Raw genomic sequence first — 15,491 nt, forward strand, 5'->3', positions numbered from 1 at the left:
CGCTCAGTCATCTGTACATCATGGTAGGTTCCCACGACGTGCAATATGCGTTCAACTTATCAATGTTCATGTGTCCTGCAGTTCACATTATGACGCGCAGTTAGCTGCGGTCTTCATCGATCCATGAGCCGAGTGATCCACTGCCGAGGGTGACTAACTTGCGTAAGCCGCCGCTGTGCGCGTATACCCGTTCCCCGTAGGGAGGAGCAAGCCGCCGCTTAGAGACGAAGCATAAAGTGTCCTCATTCCACATAGGGCAAGCTGGATTAATCCATTTTACCCAGGACGGCCGAAGCGGCGTGGACCAGGGGAGAACTGAACCTTATACTTCACACCACAGTAAGTCTACGTGTCCTCTTCCACATAGGGCAAGCTAGAACTAACTATCTTACCCAGGACTGCCGAAGCAGCGTGGACCAGGGGAGGAACACACTTTTCATGGAAACGTAAGGCATCCATGACTGCCATAACGTAAGCCGCCGCTGTGCGCGTATACCCGTTCCCCGTAGGGAGGAGCAAGCCGCCGCTTAGAGACGAAGCATAAAGTGTCCTCATTCCACATAGGGCAAGCTGGATGAATCCATTTTACCCAGGACGGCCGAAGCGGCGTGGACCAGGGGAGAACTGAACTTTATGCTTCGTCTCTACGTGTCCTCTTCCACATAGGGCAAGCTAGAACTAACTATCTTACCCAGGACTGCCGAAGCAGCGTGGACCAGGGGAGGAACACACTTTTCATAGAAACGTAAGGCATCCATGACTGCCATAGTGCGTAAGCCGCCGCTGTGCGCGTAAACCCGTTCCCCGTAGGGAGGAGTCAAGCCGCCGCTTAGAGACGAAGTATGAAGTGTCCTCTTCCACATAGGGCAAGCTAGAATGAACTATCTTACCCAGGACCGCCGAAGCAGCGTGGACCAGGGGAGAACTGAACTTTATACTTCACACCACAGTATTGAGTAATGTGCCCTCTTCCACATAGGGCAAGCTGGAATGTTCCATTTTACCCAGGACGGCCGAAGCGGCGTGGACCAGTGGAGGACTACACAATCATGAGGTTTGATATCGACTTGTGTGTTTCAATAGGGTACCGATGGTATGTTTTGAACCGATTTGATTTAGCCATTCTGAAGTCATCACTTGGTTGAAGCGCTGAACTAGGGAGGGGCATCGTTTACATATATATTGGTTTTCGCATGCTCTACTAGGTTAATGTCATGAGGTTGGCTATCGAGCATGCCCAAGTGATGACTTGATTGTGTGCTTGCTTGAATTCTTCACATTTCATACCATCGGTTAGTTGTCGAATCATTCCTCGATCATAACCTTCGTTCTTGGTTCATGTATGCTCTCTTCCACATAGGGCAAGCTAGAATTAACTATCTTACCCAGGACCGCCGGAGCAGCGTGGACCAGGGGAGAACTATACTTTGTCTTGTATGCCCTCTTCCACATAGGGCAAGCTAGAATTAACTATCTTACCCAGGACCGCCGGAGCAGCGTGGACCAGTGGAGGACTATACTTTGTTCATTACACAACAGTATTAAGTATGGTGTCCTCTTCCACATAGGGCAAGCTAGAACTAACTATCTTACCCAGGACCGCCGAAGCAGTGTGGACCAGGGGAGGACTATACTTTATACTTCACACACTAGCCATATTGAAGTCATCACTTGGTTGAAGCACTGAACTAGGGCGAGTCTATCGTTTACTTTGCATTGGGATAATACGCTGCATGCTCTCTTAGGTTAATGTCATGTGGTTGGCTATAGAGCATGCCCAAGTGATGACTTTGTTTAAAGCTCAACAGGTAGAGTATTATGTCCTCTTCCACATAGGGCAAGCTAGAATTAACTATCTTACCCAGGACCGCCGGAGCAGCGTGGACCAGGGGAGAACTATACTTTGTCTTGTATGCCCTCTTCCACATAGGGCAAGCTAGAATTAACTATCTTACCCAGGACTGCAAAGCAGCGTGGACCAGTGGAGGACTATACTTTGTTCATTACACCACAGTATTAAGTATGGTGTCCTCTTCCACATAGGGCAAGCTAGAACTAACTATCTTACCCAGGACCGCCGAAGCAGTGTGGACCAGGGGAGGACTATACTTTATACTTCACACACTAGCCATACTAAAGTCATCACTTGGTTGAAGCGCTGAACTACGGCGGGGTAATCGTTTACAGGTTATAATCATATAGCTGCATGCTCATTAGTAGATAATGGAATATTGTATGGCAATATGAGCATGCCCAAGTGATGACTTTGTTTCAAGCTCAACAGGTAGGGTATTGAGTCCTCTTCCACATAGGGCAAGCTAGAATGAACTATCTTACCCAGGACCGCCGGAGCAGCGTGGACCAGTGGAGGACTCTATACTTTATACTTCACACCACAGTATTGAGTACTTCTTGCATAAAGCCCCTAATGAGAACCACGAGGGCTCTCTCAATGTAGAACCACAAGGGCTCTAGTACCGATTCTCTCGGTACGGCTTGGTCCGTGTTCCTTTATGCTTGTACTCTTAGAAAGTCTCAACCCGGAGGTCTTGACTTTGATTGTCATAGTTGGACTACGACGGGGCATCCGACCATTGCTGATCGAACACCCCTGATTCACCATCTTTCGGGTAGGCGGTACGCGTACCTCCGGACGCGGAAGTCTCAACCCGGAGGTCTTGACTTTGATTGTCATAGTTGGACTACGACGGGGTATCCGACTCATCGAATACCCCAGAAGCACACCATCTTTCGGGTAGGCGGTACGCGTACCTCCGGACGCGGAAGTCTCAACCCGGAGGTCTTGACTTTGATTGTCATAGTTGGACTACGACGGGGTATCCGACTCATCGAATACCCCAGAAGCACACCATCTTTCGGGTAGGCGGTACGCGTACCTCCGGACGCGGAAAGTCTCAACCCGGAGGTCTTGACTTTGGTTGTCATAGTTGGACTATGACGGGGCATCCGACCATTGCTGATCGAACACCCCTGTTACACCATCTTTCGGATAGGCGGTGCGCGACACCACCGACGCGGAAAGTCTCAACCCGGAGGTCTTGACTTTGTATTGTTGGATAGTCCTCTTCCACTATAGGGCAAGCTGGAAATATTCCATTTTACCCAGGACTGCCGAGGCAGCGTGGACCAGGGGAGAACTTCACGGAATCTTCAGGCATCCATGATTGCCATAGTGCGTAAGCCGCCGCTGTGCGCGTCAACTCGTTCCCCGTGAGGAGGAGTCTAGCCGCCGCTAAAAGACGAAGCATTAAGTGTCCTCATTCCACTATAGGGCAAGCTAGAATTAACTATCTTACCCAGGACCGCCGAAGCAGCGTGGACCAGGCGAGGACTATACTTTATACTTCACACCACAGTATTGAGTACTTCTTGCATAAAGCCCCTAATGAGAACCACGAGGGCTCTCTCAATGTAGAACCACGAGGGCTCTAGTACCGATTCTCTCGGTACGGCTTGGTCCGTGTTCCTTTATGCTTGTACTCGCGGAAAGTCTCAACCCGGAGGTCTTGACTTTGATTGTCATAGTTGGACTACGACGGGGCATCCGACCATTGCTGACCGAACACCCCTGATTCATCATCTTTCGGATAGGAGGTGCGCCCACCTCCGACGCGGAAGTCTCAACCCGGAGGTTCGGACTTAGAGTTTTTCCCATTCAAAAGTTTTTCTCTTAGCCATACTGAAGTCATCACTTGGTGAACGATTGAACTAGGGCGGGTTAATCGTTTATAGGTATCATGTGGTTTGCATGCTCTCTTAGGTTAAGGTCATGTGGTTGGCTATCGAGCATGCCCAAGTGATGACTTTGTTTCACGCTTGCTTGATTTCTTCATGATTCCCTGTTATATAGTGTAATCATTCGAGAACAGGGAATCTTTGGTTTTGCTCAACAGGTATTGGATGTCAACTTGGTATCTAGATCGCATTAAGTCTCAACCCTTAGGTTCGGACTTGTATAGTGACATCTTGTTACGGTCTTGAGTCTCAACCCGCAGGTTCGGACTACTTAGTGTTTGATCGAATATAATATGGCAACTTGTGCCTAAGTCTCAACCCGCAGGTTCGGACTTCTGTTTATTTGGCCAATGTATGTATAAGGCAACTTGTGCCTAAGTCTCAACCCGCAAGTTCGGACTTGTGTATTTGTTCGAAGTCATGTATAAGGCAACGTGTGCCTAAGTCTCAACTCGCAGGTTCGGACTTGTTAGTGTTTCGTCAACTTTCATATGGCAACTTGTGCCTAAGTCTCAACCCGCAGGTTCGGACTTGTGTATTTGTTCGAAGTCATGTATAAGGCAACTTGTGCCTAAGTCTCAACCCGCAGGTTCGGACTTGTGTATTTGTTCGAAGTCATGTATAAGGCAACGTGTGCCTAAGTCTCAACCCGCAGGTTCGGACTTCTATAGTGTTTCGTCAATTATCATATGGCAACTTGTGCCGAAGTCTCAACCCGCAGGTTCGGACTTCTATAGTGTTTCGTCAATTATCATATGGCAACTTGTGCCGAAGTCTCAACCCGCAGGTTCGGACTTCTGGAAGGATCACTTGGCCACTAATGATCCTTCCGCAGGTTCACCTACGGAAACCTTGTTACGACTTTTACTTCCTCTAAATCATCAAGTTCGGTCAACTTCGATAAAGCAGACGCGGTTCACGAGGATCCAGCGAACGATCATCTCCAAAGACCTCACTAAATAATCCATCGGTAGTAGCGACGGGCGGTGTGTACAAAGGGCAGGGACGTATTCAACGCTGGCTGATGACCAGCACTTACTAGAAGTTCCGAGTTCATATGGACCATTGCAATCCATAATCCCTACTAAGTGAGTATTTGAGTGATTTCCCGTTCCTCTCGGAATAGGAGACACGCTGCTACCCACATTGTAGCACGCGTGTAGCCCAGAACATCTAAGGGCATCACGGACCTGTTATCGCTCGATCTCATTTTGCTAAACACAAATTGTCCTGCTAAGCAGCGTACCGTAAGTGCACTTGCGCACACGAACAGCGAAGGTGTCAGGTCATACTCCACCGAAAGGTCCTAACCCGTTCCAATCGGCATCGACGCATTAACGCTGACTGCGTTCTAGTTAGCATATGTGAGTCACGTTCGTTATCGGAATTAACCAGACAAATCAATCCACGAACTAAGAACGGCCATGCACCACTACCCTTAAATTTGAGAAAGAGCTATTAATCTGTCTCACCTCCATAAGTTCGGACCTGGTAAGTTTTCCCGTGTTGAGTCAAATTGAACCGCAAGCTCCATTTCATTGTGGTGCCCTTCCGTCAATTCCTTTAAGTTTCAACTTTGCAACCATACTTCCCCCGGAACCTGACTTTGGTTTCCCGGAAGCTACTGAGAGCACCTGGTTGTAGCGTCTCCCAATTGCTAGTTGGCATCGTTTACGGTTAGAACTAGGGCGGTATCTAATCGCCTTCGATCCTCTAACTTTCGTTCTTGATTAAAGAAAGCATCCTTGACAAATGCCTTCGCTTTAGTTAGTCTTACGACGGTCTACGAATTTCACCTCTCGCGCCGTAATACTAGTGTCCCCAACTACTTCTGTTAATCATTACCTCCGGTCTGAGTACAAACCAATGAAAGATTAGACCAAGGTCGTATTCCATTATTCCATGCAAGATTATTCTAGGGCGTTTGGGCACCCTGCTTTAAGCACTCTAATTTGTTCAAGGTAAACGTGAGCGGTCGAGCTCTATGTTACACTTGCACCCGTTGAAGGGCACACCATGACACAGACTTGGTGCCCTACCACACCATTGAGTCGCAACCAGATTCCGACTTGGCCCACCGACCACGGGTTGACCGGGTCGGCGGAGCCGGACTGTGTTGGACAAGTATCAACTTCGAACGTTTTAACCGCAACAATTTTAATATACGCTAGTGGAGCTGGAATTACCGCGGCTGCTGGCACCAGACTTGCCCTCCACTTGATCCTCGTAGAAGGATTTATGCTCTACTCATTCCAATTATGAAACATCATTAAAGAGTTTCATATTGTTATTTCTCGTCACTACCTCCCCGTCCCGGGATTGGGTAATTTACGCGCCTGCTGCCTTCCTTGGATGTGGTAGCCATTTCTCAGGCTCCCTCTCCGGAATCGAACCCTGATTCCCCGTTACCCGTTGCAACCATGGTAGTCCTCTATACTACCATCCATAGTTGATAGGGCAGATATTTGCGAGATCTGTCGTCGGTGCGAGACCATACGATCAGCATCATTATCCAGACTTCAACTCAATGACACGGAGAACCCGCGATTGGTTTGACTAATAAGTGCACCAGTTCCCGCGAGGGTCCTGGCATGTTGCATGTATTAGCTCTAGATTTTCCACAGTTATCCAAGTAACTAGGTTGATGATCTCGTAAATTATAGCTGTTATACTGAGCCTTATGCGGTTTCACATTAAATCTGTTTGTACTTAGACATGCATGGCTTAACCTTTGAGACGAGCGTATATTACTGGTAGGATCAACCAGAATTCCGACTTTGCGTTCGAATGTTCATTGTCCCATTGCACCCGGAGGAGCAAACACCACGTTCTATATGTTGTCAAGTCCGGTAGCACACGGGAGGCGAGCCCCCGTGCGAACCTCATTGCCCTCGTATCACACACACCCGATGCACCGGACAGGCACTTGAGCGGCATTCGACTCCGCTAAGCGCTCGTGCGCCCGATTGTGCATGCGCTGACGGGGCCTTCATACCCCTACCACAGCGACCTTATGCCAAACTTCCATGAATACTTAGGTGAGCTGACAAGGGCCTTCATTTCCCTACCATCAACTAAAGGACACGCTAGGCGCGTCCGATCATTGCAACTGCGGGGCTTTCATACCCCAATCACCACAGTACGCAATTCACCAGAGTTTAATCACAACCCCCCCGGACATGGCACACTATTAACTTGCAACAAAACTTAGTGTGTGCCGGGCACATCGGTTCCACAAAATCATTCCCGATGTACCCCAATTGGGGTTGTGAACGCCTCCATGGTCCTCTGACACACCCAACCAAGCGTGGATACTACATACCTCAAACACCCAGTACACTAACAGACAAATCAACATATGGTTGCTTTCCCCCAGACATTTGCCAATCACTTGGCACCCGGACGGGAACTCGCTCCTGATTGCGCCATTGCCACCCATTTGCCAAGAGCGAGTTCTGTATGTAGATTTCATTTGGAAAGACAACCGTGTACTGAATATTCTATCCGACGATTACAGATGACGAGTACGAGACTCGACTACACTCACGGATAATACATTTTGGGTCGAGATTGCTTTCGGGGTTTTCGATTGGTCTTGCGCTTGTAAACGTATAACTTTGACTTGTGGTAACCTCGGTATGTTAGTCGATCACGTGGTTGTGAACTGGGTACGGGTGGGCAATCTGTTCACTTGCACTCTGGGTAGGAATATGGTGAGCGCTATAGGTTAAAGATCATGGTATGGTTCCATCGTGATGACTTTCGCTAGATAGTAGGATGTTTGGATAGTTATAACGTTTTTGGCCATTTGTTCATAGTGTTCGGTTCATTGAGGAATTCGATTGGTCTTTGCTTCACACACGTGGTCGATCACTTGGATGTGAACTAGGGTGAGAATAAGGTGTTCACTAGTGCTCTTAGGTTTTGGATCAGTACTGAGCACTTGATTGGTTTCGCATAATATGTATCCATAGTGATGACTCTTTCCAGCTTAAGATTTCGTTACCAGTTTCGAATCCTCCCCACGTTCGCTTTTACTTGGTTAGGTTTTCGAGTGTAGATTTGAAAGCAATCTCATGTATGTATCCCATCTGATATAAGCCACTGACAGTTCATGTCACCTCGTTCAACTCTCGCTGGGTCACAGAAGTATGTTACTGCGCCCATTATCCCTACTCGGATAGGTTCGGTTCGTTCGTTTTATACTACGGTGAGTAAACTCAATTTGTGCATCGCATAGCCATGGAAAGCAAGCTTTCGCGGGCCTCTTCGACTGTTTTGATACGAGCTGTGCCCGTGATGCTTGTCATCCCAGGATACTAGACCCCTTTGGACGACCGCATGACCATCAGAAAGTAAATTCCACGTTCGATTTGGGGTGTGAACCCCGAACATAAAGTCTTTGTGTAGAACCACGAGGGCTCTATAGTACCGATTCTCTCGGTACGCTTGGTCCGTGTTCCTTTATGTTCGTACTCTTGTGAATAAGATTCACGTTCGTTTTGGGATATTTGCTACTGTCACCGTTTGAGTACTATGGGGCTTGAACCCCTAACATAAAGTCTTTGTGTAGAACCACGAGGGTTCTATAGTACCGATTCTCTCGGTACGCTTGGTCCGTGTTCCTTTATGTTCGTACTCTTGTGTGTATAATATTCATGTTCGGTTTGGGATATTTGCTACTTTCACCAGGGTCCCGTTCTTCATACAAGTCTGCCTTGCTAATGTGGTAACTTTATAGTGTAGTTCTGACATCCCAATTTTGGGACTTAGCCGATTTTTCGTATATTTCCATATGACCCATAGGGTCCCTTTCTTCATACAAGCTTGCCTAGGGCGATCGGTCAAAACTTGTCTTACTATTCGATTGGTCTTCGCAGTTTCACCCTAGGCAATTCGCCTAGGTCTGTCTTCTTGAGGAGGCCAAAACCCGAAATAAGGAGGTTCGGCCGACCCTGAAACCTCCCCTGTCTGGTCGTCAAAACTTGTCTTACTATTCGATTGGTCTTCGCACTTTCACCCTAGGCAGTTCGCCTAGGTCTGTCTTCTTGAGGAGGCCAAAACCCGAAATAAGGAGGTTCGGCCGACCCTGAAACCTCCCCTGTCTGAACTACACTAACCCGATTTTTCAGGGTCCTCAGCGCCATACAACTTTGCCTAGGTCACTTGTACTCTTGACTTAGGCCATCCGACTTGGTCCGTGTTTCTTCCTAGGGTTCACCTAGGTACTTTGCCTTGCTTGATGTGGTAACTTTTTAGTGTAGTTCAGACATCCTAATTTTGGGACTTAGCCGATTTTTCATGTATTTCCATATGACCCATAGGGTCCCTTTCTTCATACAAGCTTGCCTAGGGCGATCGGTCAAAACTTGTCTTACTATTCGATTGGTCTTCGCACTTTCACCCTAGGCAGTTCGCCTAGGTCTGTCTTCTTGAGGAGGCCAAAACCCGAAATAAGGAGGTCCAGCCGACCCTGAAACCTCCCCTGTCTTAACTACACTAACCCGATTTTTCATGGTCCTTAGCGCCATACAACTTTGCCTAGGTCACTTGTACTCTTGACTTAGGCCATCTGACTTGGTCCGTGTTTCTTCCTAGGGTTCACCTAGGTACTTTGCCTTGCTTGATGTGGTAACTTTTTAGTGTAGTTCAGACATCCCAATTTCGGGACTTAGCCGATTTTTCGTATATTTCCATATGACCCATAGGGTCCCTTTCTTCATACAAGCTTGCCTAGGGCGATCGGTCAAAACTTGTCTTACTATTCGATTGGTCTTCGCACTTTCACCCTAGGCACTTTGCCTAGGTCTGTCTTCTTGAGGAGGCCAAAACCCGAAATAAGGAGGTTCAGCCGACCCAGAAACCTCCCCTGTCTGAACTACACTAACCCGATTTTTCAGGGTCCTCAGCGCCATACAACTTTGCCTAGGTCACTTGTACTCTTGACTTAGGCCATCTGACTTGGTCCGTGTTTCTTCCTAGGGTTCACCTAGGTACTTTGCCTTGCTTGATGTGGTAACTTTTTAGTGTAGTTCAGACATCCCAATTTTGGGACTTAGCCGATTTTTCATGTATTTCCATATGACCCATAGGGTCCCTTTCTTCATACAAGCTTGCCTAGGGCGATCGGTCAAAACTTGTCTTACTATTCGATTGGTCTTCGCACTTTCACCCTAGGCAGTTTGCCTAGGTGTAGCTTCTTGAGGAGGTCAAAACCCAAAATAAGGAGGTTCAGCCGACCCAAAAACCTCCCCTGTCTAAACTACACTAACCAGATTTTTCAGGGTCCTCACCGTCATACAACTTTGCCTAGGTCACTTGTTCTCTTGACTTAGGCCATCTGACTTGGTCCGTGTTTCTTGCTAGGGTTCACCTAGGTACTTTGCCTTGCTTGATGTGGTAACTTTTTAGTGTAGTTCAGACATCCCAATTTTGGGACTTAGCCGATTTTTCATGTATTTCCATATGACCCATAGGGTCCCTTTCTTCATACAAGCTTGCCTAGGGCGATCGGTCAAAACTTGTCTTACTATTCGATTGGTCTTCGCACTTTCACCCTAGGCAGTTTGCCTAGGTGTAGCTTCTTGAGGAGGTCAAAACCCAAAATAAGGAGGTTCAGCCGACCCAAAAACCTCCCCTGTCTAAACTACACTAACCAGATTTTTCAGGGTCCTCACCGTCATACAACTTTGCCTAGGTCACTTGCACTCTTGACTTAGGCCATCTGACTTGGTCCGTGTTTCTTCCTAGGGTTCACCTAGGTACTTTGCCTTGCTTGGTGTGGTAACTTTTTAGTGTAGTTCTGACATCCTCATTTTGGGACTTAGCCGATTTTTCGTAAAATACCATATGACCCATATGGGTCCTTTCCTTCATATAAGTTTGCCTTGCTTGGTATGGTAACATTTGAGTGTAGTTCTGACATCATCATTTTGGGACTTAGCCGATTTTTCGTAAAATACCATATGACCCATATGGGTCCTTTGCTTCATATAAGTTTGCCTTGCTTGGTGTGGTAACATTTGAGTGTAGTTCTGACATCCCCATTTTGGGACTTAGCCGATTTTTCAATCAATACCATATGACCCATCAGGGTCCTTTGCTTCATATAAGTTTGCCTTGCTTGGTGTGGTAACATTTGAGTGTAGTTCTGACATCCCCATTTTGGGACTTAGCCGATTTTTCGTAAAATACCATATGACCCATCAGGGTCCTTTCCTTCATATAAGTTTGCCTTGCTTGGTGTGGTAACATTTGAGTGTAGTTCTGACATCCCCATTTTGGGACTTAGCCGATTTTTCGATCCATACCATATGACCCATCAGGGTCCTTTGCTTCATATAAGTTTGCCTTGCTTGGTGTGGTAACATTTGAGTGTAGTTCTGACATCCCCATTTTGGGACTTAGCCGATTTTTCGATCCATCCTATATGACCCATCAGGGTCCTTTGCTTCATATAAGTTTGCCTTGCTTGGTGTGGTAACATTTGAGTGTAGTTCTGACATCCCCATTTTGGGACTTAGCCGATTTTTCGTAAAATACCATATGACCCATCAGGGTCCTTTCCTTCATATAAGTTTGCCTTGCTTGGTGTGGTAACATTTGAGTGTAGTTCTGACATCCCCATTTTGGGACTTAGCCGATTTTTCGTAAAATACCATATGACCCATCAGGGTCCTTTCCTTCATATAAGTTTGCCTTGCTTGGTGTGGTAACATTTGAGTGTAGTTCTGACATCCCCATTTTGGGACTTAGCCGATTTTTCGTAAAATACCATATGACCCATCAGGGTCCTTTGCTTCATATAAGTTTGCCTTGCTTGGTGTGGTAACATTTGAGTGTAGTTCTGACATCCCCATTTTGGGACTTAGCCGATTTTTCGTAAAATACCATATGACCCATCAGGGTCCTTTCCTTCATATAAGTTTGCCTTGCTTGGTGTGGTAACATTTGAGTGTAGTTCTGACATCCCCATTTTGGGACTTAGCCGATTTTTCGTAAAATACCATATGACCCATCAGGGTCCTTTCCTTCATATAAGTTTGCCTTGCTTGGTGTGGTAACATTTGAGTGTAGTTCTGACATCCCCATTTTGGGACTTAGCCGATTTTTCGTAAAATACCATATGACCCATCAGGGTCCTTTGCTTCATATAAGTTTGCCTTGCTTGGTGTGGTAACATTTGAGTGTAGTTCTGACATCCCCATTTTGGGACTTAGCCGATTTTTCGTAAAATACCATATGACCCATCAGGGTCCTTTCCTTCATATAAGTTTGCCTTGCTTGGTGTGGTAACATTTGAGTGTAGTTCTGACATCCCCATTTTGGGACTTAGCCGATTTTTCGATCCATCCTATATGACCCATCAGGGTCCTTTGCTTCATATAAGTTTGCCTTGCTTGGTGTGGTAACATTTGAGTGTAGTTCTGACATCCCCATTTTGGGACTTAGCCGATTTTTCGTAAAATACCATATGACCCATCAGGGTCCTTTCCTTCATATAAGTTTGCCTTGCTTGGTGTGGTAACATTTGAGTGTAGTTCTGACATCCCCATTTTGGGACTTAGCCGATTTTTCGTAAAATACCATATGACCCATCAGGGTCCTTTCCTTCATATAAGTTTGCCTTGCTTGGTGTGGTAACATTTGAGTGTAGTTCTGACATCCCCATTTTGGGACTTAGCCGATTTTTCGTAAAATACCATATGACCCATCAGGGTCCTTTCCTTCATATAAGTTTGCCTTGCTTGGTGTGGTAACATTTGAGTGTAGTTCTGACATCCCCATTTTGGGACTTAGCCGATTTTTCGTAAAATACCATATGACCCATCAGGGTCCTTTGCTTCATATAAGTTTGCCTTGCTTGGTGTGGTAACATTTGAGTGTAGTTTCGACATCCCCATTTTGGGACTTAGCCGATTTTTCGTAAAATACCATATGACCCATCAGGGTCCTTTGCTTCATATAAGTTTGCCTTGCTTGGTGTGGTAACATTTGAGTGTAGTTCTGACATCCCCATTTTGGGACTTAGCCGATTTTTCGACCAATACCATATGACCCATCAGGGTCCTTTTCTTCATATAAGTTTGCCTTGCTTGGTGTGGTAACATTTGAGTGTAGTTCTGACATCCCCATTTTGGGACTTAGCCGATTTTTCGATCCATACCATATGACCCATCAGGGTCCTTTGCTTCATATAAGTTTGCCTTGCTTGGTGTGGTAACATTTGAGTGTAGTTCTGACATCCCCATTTTGGGACTTAGCCGATTTTTCGTAAAATACCATATGACCCATCAGGGTCCTTTGCTTCATATAAGTTTGCCTTGCTTGGTGTGGTAACATTTGAGTGTAGTTCTGACATCCCCATTTTGGGACTTAGCCGATTTTTCGTAAAATACCATATGACCCATCAGGGTCCTTTGCTTCATATAAGTTTGCCTTGCTTGGTGTGGTAACATTTGAGTGTAGTTCTGACATCCCCATTTTGGGACTTAGCCGATTTTTCGATCAATACCATATGACCCATCAGGGTCCTTTGCTTCATATAAGTTTGCCTTGCTTGGTGTGGTAACACATGAGTGTAGTTCTGACATCCCCATTTTGGGACTTAGCCGATTTTTCGTAAAATACCATATGACCCATCAGGGTCCTTGCCTTCATATAAGTTTGCCTTGCTTGGTGTGGTAACATTTGAGTGTAGTTCTGACATCCCCATTTTGGGACTTAGCCGATTTTTCGATCCATACCATATGACCCATATGGGTCCTTTCCTTCATATAAGTTTCCCAAGACTTAGTGCTTTTTACCTTTGGACACCAATATCACCCTTACGGGTTTCTTTGATCTTCACACCCTGTATTGACCAAATGTAGGTCTTGCTATGCCAAACATATAATTGTTCTACACCAAGTCTCTATCTCGTACCGCCAGCTCGGTACATTCGATCAACCTGCCCTTAAGGCACCCGGGACTTAGCCATTTTTTCACATTTTTCATGATTTTGAGGCAACTTTTCTCGACTTTGTCACCTTATATCACCAAGATCCTTTCCCTTTAGCGCTTCACTCTGTTCGTATGATATTTAGCGCTGACTATCACCTTTCTATCGCTGAGCTCAACTTCTTATTCGGTGCCATAGAGCCAGAGATATTTGGTGTATGCTGTTATAAGGGAAGTTTGTCACTTTTTCAAAGGCCCACTTTGGGACGCCCATATCTCACCTTCAGGTATCTTCGATCTTCTTGTCGTCTATGGACGAAACTTAGGTCTTGTCTTGGCCAACTTATAAATGTTCTACGGCCAAGCCGTATCTCTTACCGCCAGCCCGGTATTTTTGGACTTAGTCGGATTTTCGCCTCTCGTGGTAACAATTTCTGACTTTGACTCACAATAACACCTGAACGGTCACATGCTAGCGCTTTGCTTGGTAGGAATTATAGTTAGCGCTATCTTTTCTCTTTCCATCGATACCTTGTTCGTTCCATTCCATGCCATACAGCCGAAGTTATGATGTTTCCCGTTTTCCATATCATGTGGAGCTTATGCTCTGGGAAAACCATCTAACACCCGTACCACCCTTTTGGGTACCTCCGATCTCGACACCATGTTCGGGCCAAATATAGGTTATAACATGCCCAACTTATAATTGTTCTACACCAAGTCTCTATCTCTTACCGCCTGCTCGGTATTTTACTCGTAAGTCCAAATTTCACAACTTGTACTTTTTGGCCCAATGTACTCGAGTTTCAATTTTGGTAACATTTTTCGACTTTGTCGCTTAATAACTTCCAAATCATGCTAGTTAGCGCTTTGCTTTCTTCCAGTCGAATCTAGCGCTGGGTGTTACCTTTCCAAAACATATCCTAGCTTAACAATCCATGCCATACAGCCGGAGCTATATGGTGCACAAGTCAAATCCATTTTAGCCATGTTTCATTTTTGCCAATTTTTGACCACTCGTATCACCCTTCCAGAGTGGTCCAATCTTCTCGCTTTCTATGGCCGACTTTTAGGTCTCGTAGAGGCAAACTTATAAGTATTCTACGTCAACCCGCTATCTCTTACCGCCTGCTCGGTATTCTTGGTCTTGTGTGATTTTTGGCACTTTTGGTATTATTTTTCGACTTTGTCGCTTAATAACTCAGTTTTGCTCAACACTTAGCGCTTCGGTTGTTCGGGATTATAGTTAGCGCTCAGTTCGACCTTTCCAACACTGATCTTAGCTTGTCGATCCGTTCCATACAGCCTGAGTTATTCGCGATACCGTGTTTCAACCCATTTCTCAAGTCTCGTTTTGGTCCAACTTTGAACCAACCATATCAGCCTGTTGGGTACCTCCGATCTTCTCGCTCTATATTGGCCAAAGTTAGGTCTTGTGGTAACGTACTTATGATTGTTCGACGCCGTGATCGTAGCTCTTATCGTTCGCCCGCTATTTTCGATCATAAGGTGAATTTTCGCCTCTAAACCACCATTTTTCACCTTTGCCCTCTAATATGACCGACTTGCTCAACACCTAGCGCTTCGCTTGGTAGGACACATAGCTAGCGCTCGTCAAGACCTTTCCAACGCATATCTAAGCTTTCCGATCCGAGCCATACAGCCTGAGCTATAGGCGATACCGTTTTTCCCATTTTCTTGGTCACATGCACTTTAGGGTACCCCTTTTTGCCTTTGACCCTTAATACCTCCTCCGGGGCACTAGTAGGCGCTCAGCTTGGTAGGATACATAGCTA

General features: G+C 46.1%; 1 non-coding gene across 1 annotated transcript in view; it reads right to left on the bottom strand.

Annotated features, from left to right (window-relative positions):
* LOC131270414 (5.8S ribosomal RNA) overlaps positions 1-152 on the bottom strand; it is a 155-nt gene extending 3 nt beyond the window's left edge. The window contains exon 1 of the ribosomal RNA XR_009179505.1: positions 1-152. This exon is cut by the window's left edge and continues 3 nt beyond it. This is a non-coding gene — a ribosomal RNA (5.8S ribosomal RNA).
* Between the last annotated feature and the right edge of the window lie 15,339 nt (positions 153-15,491).

Source organism: Anopheles coustani (assembly GCF_943734705.1).
Source record: "Anopheles coustani chromosome X unlocalized genomic scaffold, idAnoCousDA_361_x.2 X_unloc_29, whole genome shotgun sequence".
Classification (NCBI taxonomy): domain Eukaryota; kingdom Metazoa; phylum Arthropoda; class Insecta; order Diptera; family Culicidae; genus Anopheles; species Anopheles coustani.